Below are 15,317 nucleotides of genomic sequence, written 5' to 3' on the forward strand. Positions count from 1 at the left end.
TGTTGAATAAATAAGTAAATAGAATAGATCAAGCATCGTGGTGATGTAGTGTGCCAAGAGAGGATTTAGTAACCAATATTATCAGGGTCAAAACTGTCGAGCATAAAAATCAAAACCTCATTTGTTATGGAGAGTACTTCTAACCAGTAACTCACATCATTCAAATTTTAGGGTTAAAAATTATGTTATATAGCAAATATTATGAATATATACATGATATGCAAAGAAGACAGCTTGACCAAGTAAACAACTATTACCTTTTGTGTTGTTTTAGATTTGCTTTCCTCTATGCAGTGGTATTTCCCATTTTCCTGACTTGATGGTTTTACTCAGCGTTCCATAAACCGCACAGGCACTGGCAGGGATAAAGGAATTGGGCCACAGAAAGGCTGAAATGCAATCCAGGCCCACCTTTTCAAATATCAGAAACCTGTATTTCAAGCTTATATTTGGCCATAGTATTTGATTATGGATTAAGCCTCATCAAAAGTAAATTTCAAAAAGATTTCTGAAGAAGTTTCTATGATTGCTTTAGATTTTAAATATTTCTAATCTTTGGTTAAACATTTAATACCCACCTACTATCACAATAAATTCTTTTCGTTCTATGATAGGTCAAAAGTAATATTCTACACAACTGAAATTTATGGAAAATGCAGTTGACATATCCTCTTATCTATGAGTTTCACATTGCTGGGTAAATAATCCTGGAGAAATTTTTTGACAATGTACCATGATATAGTCTTGCCTTAGAAATCAGAAAGTGTTTTCAAAATTCTGTTTTCAGAGGCAATGAGGCATGGTAATTAGGACCATGATTTAAGCAGTAACAACAACAAATTGACCAGAGATAGATTTTTAAAAGGCATCTCTTCCCCTAGAAAACGTTTTTAAGGAATAACAATATTTACTGGTTAGCTTTTCCTACTAGATATTTTATGATGTTGAAATTACTAGATTTGTTATGAAAATATTTTGTGTAGTTCACAAGAGGCTTGGCAGGCCTCAGGCTTCTGAAACATAATGATTAGCAATTATTGTTATTTAACACAATCAAGGTCATCAAGCATTTATAAATAATGTTTAACAGTAGCTTGTAAGTGGTTCATTTCGTAATTTCCTTTGGCAAGAAAACTGGAAAACTGACATTTTCCGTTAACGAAAATGTCAAGCAACATCAGAAGATCAAACCTATAAACAGGGGTCCAATTTCTCATCGTATGTACATGTATATGATGCTGCCAATACATACAGAGGCTTCTGCTGACACAGCTGTGAAAGGATGGCTACATCCACAAAACCCTGTTCAACTTTGTCACCAATTATATTAAGTTGACTTGGATAAACTTACCCAACTACTACTCTCTACAGAGCTGATTACTTTCTTCCTGTTTGGTGTATCTTGATACTAAGTAGCACTCTAACTTTGCTCTGTCTGCCATTCTGTTAAGCACTTTAGATGTATTGTTTCATTGAATGATCTTGGAAATCTAATAAGATAGGTTTGTCCTTAATTTATCGTTGAGGAAATTGAGGCATATTACAGTTTACTATAGTCATGTGTTTGCAGGTTCACTTCCTCTTTTAGGACTTTTGAGTTCTTTAAAACTATGTGTGTGTGTGTGTGTGTGTGTGTGTGTGTGTGTGTGTGTGTGTTCTCTAATCTAACCAGTTCACTTTTATTTAGCCTATTGATATTTCCTGAGTTCCTCCTGTGTGCCTGAGTCCTCCCCGAAGACTGACACATAGTGGGCCCTCCATAAACATCTGCTGATACATGCTAACTTCCAATGTTAAATTGGCTCTTAGCTGTATGTGTTATATGTAACATATGTTCCTGCAATTGAAAGAAATTTGTCAGATAAAATTGTCTCTTCAGGAACTTGGCAGTGTTTCCAATCCAGCAGCCAGGCTAACAATGAAAATGACTCAAAACATCTCAAAGGAAGAATCACAGCTGAGAGTCTCTGCAGCAAGACCTCAACAACATGAAAAGGAAGTAATGGTCTTCCACAGTACCAGGCAATGCAGAAGGCAGCTATTATTTTGACAGAGCCAGATTTTTATGACTTCCCCATATTTGCTACGTAATGGAAACCAAAATGCTAAAATAGAACTCACAAAGGTGAAGAATGCAAGGAAGAATACGATTAATAGATATCAAATAACAAAAGAAGTACTAGTATTTTTAAAAATTGTAAAAACAGCCCCGACAGCAGAAATCTAACAGACAGACCTAAATGCAGAAAGAAAGGCAGATGTAACAGGGAAGAATACAACCCAGATAAGGAAGTCCACTGTATCTGGCAATTTTTTTGTGTAAAATTAAAAAACCAAATTGGCCTCAAAGAATCTCTGTCTTTTGATTTATCTTCAACTCTGGGCCAATTTCAAATGCAGACACTGGTTCTGATTATGTTTGGTAAAGGCAAGAGGTTTCTCTGGAGCCAGGAAAGTCATATGCCATATATCAGACTTTAACCTAATGCAAAATTCCATGACACTTATGTTATTTTAATTGTGGTAAAATATATACAACATAAAATTTACCACCTTAACTCTTTTTAAATGTATAGTTGTGTGGCATGAAGGACATTCATATTGTCACGCAACCATCACCACCATCTCCATCTCCATAATTCTCTTCGTCTTGTAAAACTAAACTCTATACCCATTAAATAATAACTCCTCAATTCCTGCTTCCTCCCAGCCCCTGGCAACTACCATCCTACTTTCTGTCTTTATGATTTTTGACTACTCTAGACACTTACAGATATTTTGAATAAAAATGTAAGAAAATGAAAGTAGGCACCTCAACATACACTGATCAAATGTGAAATATGTCCAAAATATGCACTGCTGTTTAAATAGAAAAAGTAACTGAAAATCCAGCCAGTACAAGGTAACTAAAGCAACAGTGAGTATCATATAGAGCAATGAGCATTTTGATTCAAAGGCATCTATGATATGAGGTCAGAGCAGGCACCAGATCCCTCTGATCTTTGCAGACATTTTCAGGCATTTGGGTCTGACTCTGAGTGATACAGGAGACCACTGGAGGATTTTGAAGAAAGCAGAATGTTGTATTATATGTTCTCTTAGCATCTGTAGTGGATGCTGACGGTGCCACACTCAGAGCTCCTTAAACTTGCACTCATTTTCTCTGCTGCTGTCCCCCTTCTCTGGAAAACTGCCTTTGGCCTTATGGGAGTTCCTCTACCCAAGGGCCATGCCCATCCTGGGTTAACTCTGGTTAATGCCTGATTTGCATGGGGGAACAGCTATGAAAGGCCAGCCACTTGCCTTAAGGTGGGACAACTCTGTGGTGTAATTCATTTTCCAGAGCTCCCATGGGGTCAGGCTGAAGCTCGGTTCATCTGAGACCACACCCTTCCCCTGCCTCAGATTCGGACACTCCCCTTCCCCTGAGAGCATTCTTACAATAAGTCATATGTACCTGAACCCCTGTCTCAGGTTTTGCTTTTGGAGAACCCAACCTAGGCAGCATTATGATCTTTTGCCTTCATAACCTGTGTTACAGCTGTTAATTTTACACTGATTTCTGTGATTCTTTGACTAATTTCTGCCTCCCCATTGGCATGTGAGCTCCTGTGCTCACCTTTTCTTCCTCAGTATCAACCATAGGGACTAGCATTCACTGAATGATTTAAACAGATATTGTACAAGTCTTTTCCCTACTGGCTTTAGTTTTCATTACAAAAACACCATGCTGGTGCTGTGTAAAGGTGACAAAGTATTTATGCGATGACTGCGTTTATTTGAAAATATAATCAATTGCCATTTTAAAATCACCTATTAAATGCCATGAAATCAAATGTTACCTGCATCTCCCAGTGAATGCATGACAAAAGGTGGTTCCTTTGACCACATCTGCCAAGTCAGCTGCTTAGCTTTTTTTGTTTTTGTTTTTGTTTTTTTTTGAGATGCAGTTTCACTCTTGTTGCCCAGGCTGGAGTACAATGGCGCCATCTTGGCTCACTGCAACCTCTGCTTCCCAGGTTCAAGTGATTCTCCTGTCTCACTCTCCCAAGTAGCTGGGATTAAAGGTATGCACTACCATGCCCAGCTAATTTTGTAGTTTTAGTACAGACGGGGTTTCTCCATGTTGGTCAGGCTGGTCTCAAACTCCCAACCTCAGGTGATCCGCCCGCCTCGGCCTCCCAAAGTGCTGGGATTATAGGCGTGAGCCACCGTGCCTGGCCAGCTGCTTAGTTTTAATTACCAAACAATGACCAAGAGGGACAAACTCATTAAAAATATAGTCTGAAAGCTAAGCATAGTGGCACGTGTCTGTATATCCCAGCTATTCAGGAGGCTGAGGCAGGATGATTGCTTGAGTCCGTGAGTTGAAAGCCAGCCTGAGCAACAGCAAGACTCCATCTCAAAAAACAAACAAAACAAAAAACAAACAAACAAAACTGGGTTGGTGCTTCACAGAGCTCTACTGTGTGAAAAACTTTAGGACTTAGGCATTCCAGAGCTACTGAGTTTTTCCTTTTCATTCAAGAGTCAACACTAATCTACAATGAAGCTATCAGCGTTTCTACAGATGGGCTTTTCCACCTCCTATGCAATTTCCTCTTACTTTATACCATTTTTCAAAAGTGGAGGTAATAAGAAAATCTTGCATCAAATATCATGTTGAAAGTGAAAAAATGCTACAACTTAAAACATAAAGGAGACTGGAGATCTAAGTGATATATTCTGGTGATATTTTTTAAAAAAATACAAAGTCCAGTAAAACACATAGAAAAACTATGTAGCATTTTCCTTGCAATCAAATGTCTTTAACAGGATCACGGAGGTACCCATCTAAAGACTAGGGCACTAAACTCAATTTTAGTTATGTGACCAAGGCGGAAGAATGAATTGATTTCTTGGTGATCTCTAAGAAGTCTTGTTCCCAATCAGCACATGGTCAGGTTTGTGCCAAATTTCTGGGAAGACTGTTTATGTCAGCTCAAACATATGGCATTGAGGAATTATAATCCTAGGTGGAACATAAAGTCCACAATTATTTTTACAATGTGAGAGAGACAGGATGCATTTAATCAGGGAGAGGCTGTATAACTCACTTTGCACAGCCTCAAGGTCACCAAATAACAGGCAGACAAAAAAGACTGCTGTGGAAGATACCAGTCACACTCCACAGTGCAGATGGTTCATGTCCACAGTGCTCATCACCCACTGGCAATCTTAGTGTCTCAAACTGAGATGCTACTTGTTCAGTAACTTTATCCAGGCAAAATAAAACTTCCAGTGTCACAGGAGTCTGATATATATCAATGCACAAAATACAGCTTATCTAAATTTCTCTTGAGGACTAGGATAGCCATTGCTAATTTCTATGAATGCATTGTATGTCACCCCAGTCTCAATTCAAGGGCATCAGTTAAGACTAGCCCTCATCAGTAGCAACATAATACCACGTCTGGGTCTAGAACCACATTAGAAGGGCTAAAGTTTGTAGTCCTAACTACACAGTGAATTTGTATATCAGGGGTCCTGTTGAGATGAGGGTTGGAAAGTCTTTTTTTGTTAATAATGGGCGTTATTTGTGTGGATATGTGATGACATTTACCCTAACCAGGACCTCAGACATATATAACAGGGGCTCCACAGACATTGATAAATGAACGATTTCTTGTACAAACCCAAAGGAGGGGAAAGTTGACCCTTATATAGAAAGGTGGTGACCAGCACTGACCATCTCAGGAAAAGGAGAGAAATATTTTTATATGAGGGGCCTGGAAGGTTGGGTCTGAAGAAATTACAAAGGAGGAGGTCAGAAGGCACATAGGGTAGAAGAATAAATATTGATTTAGAAATTAGCCTCAAGGTTTATGGATTTGACTCTCTATATTTGCTCCTTGTTTGTTCTACCCTCTCAAGTTTTATGCAGATCTCTATTTCACAAGACTAGCTTCCACCCATTTGTGTTTAACCCAAAGTTACCATGCCAAGCACTTTTAATAGGGACAATACATCCCTCCTGTGGAGGTGGATGCCAAAGGCAGTCGGAGTGAGTTTTGCCTGGCTCTTCAAGCACTAAACAAACATCAGGTTGGGAATGCATCAGAGAATACACTGGTCACATCAACAAGAGCATCCTTGTCCAAAGGCAATAACAATCCCATAGTCAGCTGGGGGCTGTGTGAATTCCCTGTCAGTTTCTGGAAGCTGATTCAGGGTCCGATATTCTCCCAAGAGATCTGCTCTCAGCGTGCTGACTAAGCCTGATCCTGGCCTGAAGACTGGCCCCTCCTAGTCCTTGACATGGACTCCCCCTTAATGCACACTTCCTCTCTCACTTCTATAGTGTTTTATTTGGAGGCATTCCTTAGTGGATAACGTGAGGAAGGAAGTGGGCAGTTTTGCTTACTTATTATCACCTTTTTTTAAAAAAATAAACTTTTTATGATTAAAGGAAATTTAGAATATAAAGTGCAAAAGAGAAAACAAAAACACACAGAATAATTATTTTTAATATTTATGAATATTCCCTCCAGATCTTTTAAAAATCAATATGAACACACATATGTACATTCTCTATTTATTTACAAAATTAGTCTTACTACACATGCATTTTATTATTTCTACTTCCAAAACACAAAGACAGTATGATAAAGAGTCACATTACTCATCAGTTGCTCCAAGAGATAAAATCAAGATTTGCAGGGCATGGACTATTTTTTGGTCCAAAGAAGACGCCCGTCAATGTACTCTAACTTCACTGCCACTATGGAAAGAAGGACCCATTCTCTCATTTTAAAAGAAAAAAACTGAAAGGGGGAAAAAGAAAACAATGGCAGGTGAGTGCGACACCTGTTTCTATTTCCCAGTCTAGCTGTGTGAGCTTCCCATGTGTTACCATTTTAATCTGTCGAAGCATAGTTAGAACACGTCCCTATGTCAAAAAATACTGAGAGTGAATATTCAAATAAAAAAATGTCAAAATAACAGAAATAGGATTGGGGCTTGATACTTTTTAGACTAAATGTATTTCCTTATTTTGTGCAGCATAATCTGTAGTCATAAAAAGCAATATTTGTTATTTTTAAAAGTAAATTTAGAATCATAACAAAGTTTAGTTCCATGTTAAAATTATTTCATGTCACTGATACTTTAAAATCATATCCCTCTGCTGATATGGTGCTATTTTCACCCAATAACAAAGTTAAATTAATATGCAAATAATTGCATGCTGGGAAAGACAGAGGTACTAATAATAATCACATTGTCAATGCATTCTGAATAAGAACTAAACTACCAAAAATTACTACCTCAGAGAAGAAACCAGTGTTGTTAATAATTATTCCCATTGAAAGAGAAAATTCCAGGGTGAATATCTGTATTTATTCCAAATTGTCTTTGTGAGTCATTAAATCTTGCTCATGTGAATATAAGATATTATAAAGAGTAATTGAAGTTTAACATGTTGCCAACATTTTGTAGCTAATAGTCATGGAAATACAGATACTTGATACTGTGTTTTAAGGTGATTAATGCTTAGGAATAGCAAAGAACCATAAGTGTCAATTATATTTTTACTGGCATTTTATTGCTAAGGAAGGTTGTAAATGCCAATTCTGCTTTACTCTAGGAAGTAGAAATCGTACATTTATTAGAATTCCTTAACTGGATTTATGGTCAACAGATGGCACATGAATCATTCATAGGTATAATATGATAAACTGTAGCAAAACCTCCAACCTGGCTTTATTCACAGCTGGGAGTCTCATCCACGAAGACAGAACAGAGTGCTTGTCATAAGGTATAAATAAGAATTTAATTCAAAATCATCTAAAGATTAGAGCATTAGACTCAAATTTAATTATGTGACCAAGGCTAAAGAATGAGGTGATTTCTTGGTGATCTCTAAGAAGTCCTGTTCCCAGTTAGCACATGGTCAGCTGATGCCAAATCAGTCTGCTATCGCTGGTGTTCCCGGGACCTTGAAGGTACAGATTTCTTTTGTGCAAGGACAACAGATACCTTTTGAACCTTCTCCAAGATGAATTTTTAAAATGCTTCCATCTGGTTTTCTATTTGATTTATGATCTACACTGTATTTTTAAGTAAAGCATAGTAATCTAGACTATCAATATATATGCTATTATCTATACTATTGTAACTGTGAGAGGCCATAATACGCCACCCTCAATACACCTTTTGACAGGAGGATTGTTGAGCTGAAGGCAAGAAAGAAGCAGATACCTGAGAGCTCTCTTCCCTCCCTCTATCTGCCTTAAATCAGGACATAAATTTACAAAAACATAATATATCCCATCTCCCCTTTCTACCAGGAAGAACAAAAGCTAACCAATGAAAACTTTAGACCCTTATGGACCTGAAGATGGCACCAGAGGAATCTACATTAACAAACTTTAACTAACTAGCCTTTATTTGCCTTCCCATAAGTTGCAGCCCCAGGAGACTCAAAGTCCATTTCCTTTGTTCTGTCACTTCTCTAAAAATTTACTGTTCTTTTTGAAGATGTTATATAAAGTGCAATTCAGAGTCACCTCTTTGATAATTACTCCTTCTCTAGGTATCTCCCATGTATGTATGAAATATGCACGTTAACAAATTTCTGTTTTTCCCTTGTTAATCTGTTTTGTTGTTGTTGCTGTTGTTGTTATTACAAGTGTCTGTTTCAACTAAGAACATATGAGTGGTAAGCAAAAAATTACTTTTTTCCCTACATATCTATAAATCCTCCCTATAATCCTAAATACTATAGAGAAAAGAAATTACATATGTAGACACAATTACAACTCACAATGTTATTATCTGCCTAATATAGTTTTTATGAAATCACACTGTAGTAATTATGAAGTCAAACAATGTGCATTAGTCACAATTTCTCCCCACTGATCCCAAATCTTTCAGCCACTTTCTGTCATTAAATTCTCCACCATTAGGTAGGCTGGAGGAAAATGGAATTCGAACTGGGGTAGTTTACTAATTTTCTTTTTATCTCTGGCAAATAAGTAGGGAAAAGTAGAAATGTATGATCAGTAGGAGCATTGAAAGGAGATGGGGGGCTTTGTCTTATGATCAGAGTTTAGGTTAACACACATATGTAAGATGCTAGAGTTATACTAACACAGTACAAAATGCTTCCTCAATCTCTTACCTCTTTCCTTGTTGTGAAATGAACTTCTTATCTATTTTATGAATTAGTTGAGGTAACAATAGTGGCGACAACTATAATAACAGTAGCAGTTATTATACTGAATGCTATCTACTGTATTTTTTTTTTTTTTTATTTAATCTCTGCGGAGACTGTCAAAAACTGTCAATGCCAACTCTATTTCAAGTCATCACAGCAGGGTACTGGGAAAAGTTTTCAATTAGCAATAATTGTGCTTCAGATAAACCTCACTGGCTACAACAATCGCCACTGTGTGAAGCTCCATCTATTGTTAAGAGTAATGAACACACAGAAACCAGAAAACCTAGAAGAGACAGATGAATTACTGGACACATACACTCTCCCAAGACTAAACCAGTAGGAAACTGATTCCCTGAACAGGCTAACAACAAGGTCCAAAATTGGGTCAGTAATAAAAGCCTAACAACCAAAAAAAGCCTGGGACCTGATAGATTCACAGCCAAATTCTACCAGATGTACAAAGAAGAGTTGGTACCATTCCTACAGAAACCATTCCAAAAAATTGAGGAAGGACTCTTCCCAAACTCATTCTATTAGGCCAGCATCATCTTGATACCAAGACCTGAGAGAGACACAACAAAAAAGGAAAACTTCATGCCAATATCTTTGTTGAATGTTGATGCAAAAATCCTCAACAAAACACTTGCAAATAGAATCCAGCAGCACAACAAAAAAGCTAACCCACCATGATCAAGTAGGCTTCATCCCCAAGATACAAGGTTGATTCAACATATGCAAATCAATAAATGTGATTCATCACATAAACAGAAGTAAAGACAAAAACCACATGATTATCTCAATAGACATAGAAAAGGCTTTCACTAAAATTCAATACCCTTTCATGTTAAAAACTCTCAATAAACTACTTATTGAAGGAACATACCTGAAAATAGTAAGAACCATCTATGACAAACCCACAGCCAACATTATACTGAATGGACAAAAGCTGGAAACATTTTCCTTGAAAACCAGCACATGACAAGGATGCCTTCTCTCACCACTCATACTCAACACAGTATTAGAAGTCCTAGTCAGGGCAATCAAGCAATAGAAATAAATAAAGGGGATCAAAATAGGAAAAGAGGAGGTCAAACTACCTGTTTGCAGACAACATGATTCTATATCTAGAAAACCCCAGTCTCGGCCCCAGAACTCCTCCAGCCAATAAACAACTTCAGCAAAGTTTCAGGATACAAAATCAATGTACAAAAATCACTAGCATTCCTACACACCAACAATAGCCAAACTGAGAGCCAAATCAAAAAGGCAAGTCCATTCATAATTGCCACACAAAGAATAAAATACCTAGGAACACAGCTAACCAGGGAGGTGAAAGATCTCTACAATGAGAATTACAAAACACTGCTCAAAGAAATCGGAGAAGATGAAAACAAATGAAAAAACATTCCATGCTCATGGATAGGAAAAATCAACATAATTAATATGGTCATACTGCCCAAAGCAATTTACAGATTCAATGCTATTTCTATCAAACTACCAATGACATTCTTCACAGAAATGGAAAACAACTATTTTAAAATTCATATGGAACCAAAAAAGAGCCTGAATAGCCAGGGCAATCCTAAACAAAATGAACAAAGCTGGAGGTATCATGTTGCTTGACTTCAAACTATACTACAAGGCTTCAGTAACCAAAACAGCATGATACTGGTACAAAAACAGGTACATAGAACAATGAAACAGAATAGAGAGCCCAGAAAGAAGGCTGTACACCTACAACTATCTGATCTTCAAGAAAGTTGACAAAAATAAGTAATGGGGAAAAGACTTTCTATTCAATAAATGGTGCTGGGATAACTGGCTAGCCACATGCAGAAGATTGAAGCTGGACCCCCTCCTTACGCCATACACAAAAATCAACTCAAGATGGATTAAAGATTTAAATGTGGCCAGGTGTGGTGGCTCATACCTGTATTCCCAGCACTTCAGGAGGCCAAGGCAGGTGGATCACTTGAGGTCAGGAGTTTGGGACCAGCCTGGCCAACACAGCAAAACCCCATTTTTACAAAAAAAAAAAAAAAAAGTCTGGTGTGATGGCATGTGCCTGTAATCCCAGCTACTTGGTAGGTTGAGGCATGCCCAGGAGGTGGAAGTGGCAGTGAGCCAATATCATGCCACTGTATCTAAAAAAAAAAGTTAAATATGAAAACCAAAACTATAAAAACCCTGGAAGAACACAACCTAGGCAATACCATCCTGGACATAGGAATAGGCAAAGATTTCACGGCAAAGACACCAAAAGAAATTGCAACAGAAGCAAAAATCAAGTGTGATCTAGTTAAACTTAAGAACTTCTGCACAGCAAAAGCAACTATCAGCAGAGTAAACAGACAACCTACAGAATAGGAAAAAATTTACAAACTATGCATCTGACAAAGATCTAATATCCAGCATCTATAAAAAACTTAAACAAATTTATAAGAGAAAAACAAATAACCCCATTAAAAAGTGGGTAGAGGACATGAAAGGCACTTTTCAAAAGAAGACATACATGTAGCCAACAAGCATATGATAAAAAGTTCACTATCACTGATCATTAGAGAAATGCAAATAAAAACCGCAATGAGATACGATCTCATGCCAATCAGACTGGCTATTATAAAAAGTCAAAAAATAACAGATGCTGGCAAGGTTGCAGGGAAATTGGAACACTTATACACTGTTAGTGGGAGTGTAAATTAGTTCAATCATTGTGGAAAGCAGTATGTTAATACCTCAAAGAGCTAAAAGCAGAACTACTGTTCAACCCAGCAATCTCATTACTGGGTATACACTCAGGAATATAAATCATTCTACCATAAAGACATGCATGCAAATGTTTATTGCAGCATTATTCACAATAGCAAAGACTTCAATCAACCTAAATGCCTATCAATGACAGACTGGATAAAGAAAATATGGTACATATGTACCACGAAATACTATGCAGCCCTAAAGATGAATAAAATCCTGTCTTTTGCATGGATGGAGCTGGAGGCCATTATCTTTAGCAAACTAATCCAAGAACAGAAAACCAAATACCGCATGTTCTGACTTACAAATGGGTGCTAAGTGATAAAAACTTACGAACACAAAGAAGGAAACAACAGACACTGGGGTCTACTTGAGCAGAGAGGATGAGAGGAGGGACAGGAGCAGAAAGATAACTATTGGGTACTGGGCTTAATATCTGCATGATGAAATAATCTCTACAACAAACCCCCATGACAAACCTTCACATATATGCCAAACCTAAAATAAAAGTTTTAAAAAAGAGTAATTTACATTTACATATACTATCTGCCCCTAAATAACCCTGCCAGACAACTATGATTACATTATTTTAAGGTGAGAAAACTGAGGCTCAGAGAAATGACATAGCTTGTTCAGGCTCACATGCTTGGAGCTGCTGTATAACGTGAGTGAAGGGCCTTCTATCTCCTGTGTGCCCCTCTGGGTCCACTCTCCATTGTGCCCTCAGGTGGCTAATTGGAGGGATCACATTGGTGGGCCCTTAGCCCTCTGATATTTGGTGGGTTCAGCCATTTGGAAACTCTGGCAGGTGATTAGAGGGAGAAAGTGACGTGTATTTTCAGAATCAGGGTACTGTATTTCTTCTCCCTTGGTTCCCTCTCCAGAGGACTAATTACATCGCTTCAGCAAAGGTCACAGCACCTATGAGGGCAACTCTCAGTCCTAGGTGTTCTCTTTACGCTTTCAGTAATCTCTCCCTTTCCTAACCCCACCGACTGAGGAAAATAATGGCTATAGGGTACTACACTATTATTTCGGGTTTCTCTAGAGCAGGCCCACACCTTTTTAAACAAAACTTTTGGTTTACCCCTCCTCACCTTATCCTAATTTGGGTGTACTATTTCCTGCTGGAACACTAACTGATATCTATGCTATTCACTATGACATGCTCTGAGGATATATAATCTGTGCCTTTAAGAAGGCAGGGCGCGGTGGCTCAAGTCTGTAATCCCAGCACTTTGGGAGGCCGAGATGGGCGGATCACAAGGTCAGGAGATCCAGACCATCCTGGCTAACACGGTGAAACCCCGTCTCTACTAAAAAAAAAAAAAATACAAAAAACTAGCCAGGCGTGGTGGCGGGCGCCTGTAGTCCCAGCTACTCAGGAGGCTGAGGCAGGAGAATGGCGTAAACCCGGGAGGCGGAGCTTGCAGTGAGCTGAGATCCCGCCGACTGTGACAGAGCGAGACTCCGTCTCAAAAAAAAAAAAAAAGAAGCTACTATTCTTGAAGTTGGAGCAGAAGCAAGAAAATATAGTGGTCATTCAGTTTTCAAGTGCATATTATCTGTAACCTGTTTTCTGGTAACCATTGGAGAACCTCTCCTTTAATATCTTCAGTATTCTTGGTAAAACTCAGGGTGCCCTCCCTTGGCTTCCTAAGCTTCTGGGCTTAAGCCTGGCTGTTTTTGATAATTATTTGGCAATAGATACACTCTAAACAGCCAAGGAAATCCCTCTTCACTTATTGGACAGAGCCCTTCAGAAAGCCTAGTTCTGAGAAGCAAGAGAGAAGACAGAATAGGCTGGGGTGTACTTACCTTGAGATCTTGGAGTAACCACCTGTTTGCCCTAGCTACAGGGACAGAAGCTCAGGGGCAACCACCCACATCATCTTGCTAATGGCCTTTCCCTGGCTCAAGATTACAGGGACTTGAATATTCACTTTCATAATGTATATTTCATTGCAATCACAAAAGGAACAACTAGTTTCAACTGATATCAAACATATACAATTATGTAGAAATCTATATTATTTTGCTAAATTTGAAATATTTTTCATTTAAATTTTGTGATTGTCAATTTTATGTGTGAACTTGGCTAGGCTACAGTCCCCAGGTATTCGTTAATCCAGGTGTAGCTGCGAAGGTATTTTGTGTGTGTGATTAAAACCCATAATCAGTTGATTTTAAGTAAGAGGACTTATCCTAGATAATCCGAAAGAGCCTGATTAAGTCAGTGGAAGTTCATGCTTGAGGGTGCCAGCCTGCCCTTCCTGATGACCTGCCTCATGGATTACGATCAAGCCTAGTCAGTCCCCAAAATTACATAAGCCAATTCCTTGTAATAAATCTCCCAATATATATCTCCTACAGGTGTTCTATCTGACCCCGACCAATAAAAATATCTACTAGGAAGGTCAAAGAGTTGAGATTTTAAAGATACTCTTAATTGCTATAATTAAGTAAAAAAATAAAGCTGTACTGACTCAGGAGAGGAAATGACACAGCAAATCATTAAGTAGCTCCAAATAGGCAGAATGCAGAGTTTAAATTGAGAAAAATCACACTTAGTTCTATAAAATGCTTTATTTTTTCTTTTAATGCAATTCAGAGTTATATGACTACCAGAAAATGGTCTTAAGGAAGGTATATAAAACCATCCACATCAGTACACTTGGAGGCTTTGAGGATCTACAGAAACGTACATAAAAAAATTCAATTGGGTCACAATATTAATCAGTTTAATACTAACATGTTCACAAATGCACTTTATGCATTTGTGAAAATTTATGGAAAGACATGGAGAAAAAATTATAAAGAATTATTACTGCTCTATACTTGTACATTAAATACTTTATCAAACTATTACTCAATGCCTGTCCCTTTTCCTTTCAAAACTAGAAAATGTCTGTATCAAAATGACCCAAGATATTTATACTTCCAATGATTCTCCAAGCAGTTATAATGATCAGATGAATACACACATTAAATGAAGATTATAAGAAAAGTTTTAAGCACCTTCCAAAAATTGTCATGGCCCATAAAAACAACTACGAAATTCTACTGCAGTATGCTACAAAGCAGTATATAATTCCAAGTTCTTCTTCAAAGGTTCATGACAATTTTGTGAAAGACCAAAAGCTCTTCTAAATGATGTTTTACTTGCAGCCTGACCCTGAAGCAAGGATTTTATAAACAGCACTGCAGCCAGGCCTCAGAGTGATTCTGCAATGAGTTTAACATTGAAACAAGACTTTGCCATGAACAAAAATCGACCTTCACACAGTTTTGAAAGGGAAGAATTAAGACCTTGGATAGGTGTTAAGAATTTATCTATAGTAACCTAATAACTTAATAGAGAAGG

At 37.8% G+C, this 15,317-nt stretch overlaps 1 protein-coding gene and 1 non-coding gene across 4 annotated transcripts in view; both read right to left on the minus strand.

Moving 5' to 3' along the window:
- MYRIP (myosin VIIA and Rab interacting protein) overlaps positions 1-15,317 on the minus strand; it is a 409,112-nt gene that overhangs the window by 242,467 nt on the left and 151,328 nt on the right. The gene's annotated exons all lie outside the window — the stretch shown is intronic.
- Positions 9,298-9,439, minus strand: LOC111555626. The gene has a single exon (XR_002735580.1). It is a non-coding gene; the product is annotated as a U4 spliceosomal RNA (small nuclear RNA).

The sequence above is a fragment of the Piliocolobus tephrosceles genome, chromosome 2 (genome assembly GCF_002776525.5).
Source record: "Piliocolobus tephrosceles isolate RC106 chromosome 2, ASM277652v3, whole genome shotgun sequence".
In the NCBI taxonomy this organism is placed as follows: Eukaryota; Metazoa; Chordata; class Mammalia; order Primates; family Cercopithecidae; genus Piliocolobus; species Piliocolobus tephrosceles.